The sequence below is a fragment of the Brassica oleracea genome, chromosome C7, assembly GCF_000695525.1.
Source record: "Brassica oleracea var. oleracea cultivar TO1000 chromosome C7, BOL, whole genome shotgun sequence".
Taxonomy (NCBI): Eukaryota; Viridiplantae; Streptophyta; class Magnoliopsida; order Brassicales; family Brassicaceae; genus Brassica; species Brassica oleracea.
The window spans coordinates 23,032,081-23,035,518 of record NC_027754.1 but is presented as its reverse complement, the minus strand read 5'-3'; the positions used below and the strand labels follow the sequence as shown (position 1 = coordinate 23,035,518).

At 31.3% G+C, this 3,438-nt stretch overlaps 1 long non-coding RNA gene across 1 annotated transcript; it reads right to left on the bottom strand.

Moving 5' to 3' along the window:
- Positions 1–2,281: 2,281 nt before the first annotated feature.
- Positions 2,282–2,903, bottom strand: LOC106304655. Its single transcript, XR_001262800.1, has 2 exons — positions 2,623–2,903; positions 2,282–2,523 (listed from the first exon to the last, which is right to left on the bottom strand). It is a non-coding gene; the product is annotated as an uncharacterized LOC106304655 (long non-coding RNA).
- Between the last annotated feature and the right edge of the window lie 535 nt (positions 2,904–3,438).

Here is a 3,438-nt window from a genome sequence, read left to right as displayed (position 1 = left end):
CATGAATCACGGAATCTGCAAATAATATTATTCAACAAAGAATCATGAAATCAATTAAAACAACTATGTTAAATAAGTGTGATAGATCGAATATTAACTTACCTTTTCATCAAGGAGTAGAACCGTGATTCCCACAAACTCCCTGTCTTTCTTGAAGTTCCCATGATTCCCGCAAACTCCATGTCTTTCTTGAAGATCAGGGAATCCCAAAAGCGGATGAAGCCAGAGGCTATGCTCTGACTACTACGACCAAGATGGAGAGACTCGAAGGTTGAGTGACGGACGCAGGGACGCCGGTTTGAGGAACTGGAGAGGCAGATATAAACATTTTCTAGAAGATGGTTATAAGCTAAGATGAATCAATGAGTTTTATGGAGATGCAGATTGAGTTCATCAAAGATAAAAATCATATATATAGGGTTTACAGAGGGGTTACAAATCAGGAACATTTATGATCAAGCAATTTAAGATGGAGACATGAAGAGTTCACCGGTGAAAAAATAGATTACGAACAGACACACTACGCAACTCTGTAACTCAGACTTGTTTGAGACAACGATGAAAAGAACTCAAACTCATGTTAAACGACAACAATTTACAATATGTTGCAAACTTGAGCTTTTTTCAAATAACGTGATGAATCCCATTTAAAAATGACCCATAATACACTTGTAAGCCCGACCCTCAGAGGAAGCCGAAGAACAAGGGATTCCGACCTTCATAAATATATACTAGGTTCGGCCACCAATGTACAAAGTATTATTTAGCTTAGTGGTATAAATGTTGGTGTTTATATCTCAATAACCCGGTTCGAGCCATGGATTTGACACTTTTTCACACTTTTTAAAAGTGGGGCCTACAAAACACTGGCGTGGCGCACTGAGGAGTGATCAAAAACTCAACTATTATAATATAGATTACTAGGGTCGGCCCGGGCTACGCCCGGGGTTTTTATTTAAATTTTAATTTTTATTATATATTTTGTATGTATGTTTATTTTGATATATAAATGGTATAATCTATTATAAAAATATAAGTACCTAGACAATTATAAAATTATTATCAGTTATGTAATTTTCCTGTCTTACAAATTTCAAAAAAATTAGTATCCAAATTTCTGATATTTTTGTTATTGGAAATTATATATAAGGTAATGAGCAAAATGAAAAAAAAAATTGAATAAATTTTAGTTATATGTTTGATTGGATGAATTATAGAAATGTTTCATTTCACTTGATTTTTATAAATTTTGTTTCCAATTATTCTCTTAGTAATTTAATTGACCCTCACCTTTAAATTTACAATCCTTTTAAAATATATATTTTTTAAATACCAGTTTAAAAATTTCAACCCAACTAATTAGATCCATGATCTAAATATTTATTTATCTTACTATATAAAGTTCGATGCAAAACTTTTTTTAATGTACAACCAATCGTAATTCTATTTTAGATTTAAAGCCATTGAATTCACAACTTTCACAGATGTCTTTCCAAAATTTTTGTTCCACTTCGTTCTAAGTTTGTTTTGATGTAATTGCATCATCTATATTTTTACACACACACATATAACCAATTTTGAACAGTGATCATAATCTTATTATTATCTAAAAATTGGCTGTTGATTAAAATAGTTATTACTAAAGTAAAAAAATTGATGTTGTGGTTTTTATTTATATTTTAGTTGTGATGTCACATGATAATGCACTAATGCATGATATATAACTGATGTTTTTTTCTTAGAACAAAACTAAAATATAATTAAAAAGAAGAACCAATGAAAAAACGCTGAAGGGGAAAGACTGTATATATGTTCTCCCAGGAACATGTATCAGTGGGAAAAAAATCATTCTTACATATATATAGATACTGACTCACTGCATTAAAATCAGTCGTCCCTTCCCTTCAGATGCATCTGTTTCAGCCAACACTCTCTTTGACATAATCACCGTCCATGGCTAAAAAGAAGCATTCTTACATATATTTATATACACCTAAAAACAACCACGCTATTGTTTTGTCATGTTAAAAAATCAAACGTGAGAAAGATCTCAAGTTGTGTTCCTCCTGTTTCATCTGTACCCAACATGTAAACTGCACAAATAAAATAATCTAGGGACCAACCCTGAGTGATATCACCATCAGGATCTCTTCATGAACCAGAGTTCAACTCGTAGACATCATATCTTTGATACCACAATAAAATTGTGCATAATGTTAGCAACACATATAGTAGCCAACCAGAAATTAAATAAGAAACAAAGATGTAAGAAAGTTGCAAGAAACGTAAGTAAAATAGCTTCATTCACTAAAAATTGTCACATTGCTATATTTGTTCTTTCTTTTTACAACTGAAGATTCAAAAAGTAGAACACAAAATTGATAGAACATGAATTTTGTAGATTCTAAACTGAAGAAACCAATGAATCACACCTTGATCATGTTTCCGCAGCTCAAGGATGTCATAACTCATAAGAGCCTGTTACTTCCTCTGCTAGAATTAATTGAAGACAATATGGTTTATCTGACAATTAAAAGTTAAAACTTATTAATAAATAGAATGTAGAAAAACAGGGAAAACAAAAGAGCAAAAAGGAAACACAGATATGCAAGGAGCTCTTACCACAATGATCAAATTTTTATATCTATGTGCTTGCTTCTCTTTTCATCCTAGGATGCTCCAAATCTTATGATATTTTAAAACAATTACTAATTTTTTCATCAGCGCTATCATATATGCATATGTTTATCAAAAACACAACAGGATCATGAACAAAATAAAAATCTATATGTGAATTGATTCTGTTTCTGAACAACTTCGTGAATCTAGAAGACTATTCATATACTCAGCATATACATATGAATGTAAGCATAATATTTTTACAAAGATATGAGTGGGGGATTATCTAAGGGCAAATCTCCAAAATAACACATTTCTAAGTTTATATCACAAAAATAGCACTCAAAAACTAAAATGACAAAAATAGCATCTTTCAAAGTTTATCCTTTGAGAATTTTAATTTTTTTATTTTTCAAAATTTGAAATCTTATCCCCAAAACCTCATTTCTCAACTCTAAACCCTAAACCCTAAACTCTAAACCATAAACCCTAAACTCTAAAACCTAAACCCTAAACCCTAAAATCTAAACCCTACACCCTAAACTCTAAACCCTAAACCCTAAACCCTAAATCCTAAACCCCACCCTTTAACTCTAAACCCTAAGTTTGTGACTTTTGATAAAACATTAAGTGCTATTTTTGTGACTTTTGACCTTGAGTGCTAGTTTGGGAACAAAAACTTGATTTAATGCTATTTTTATCTTTTTCTCATTATCTAACATATAAAAGTCCAGTAAATCGCTGTAGTGCACAGTTTTTTGCATGTACATAGATTTCCTATCTTACATGTTGAGAGAAAGAAAAGCTTTAGAGTGAGAA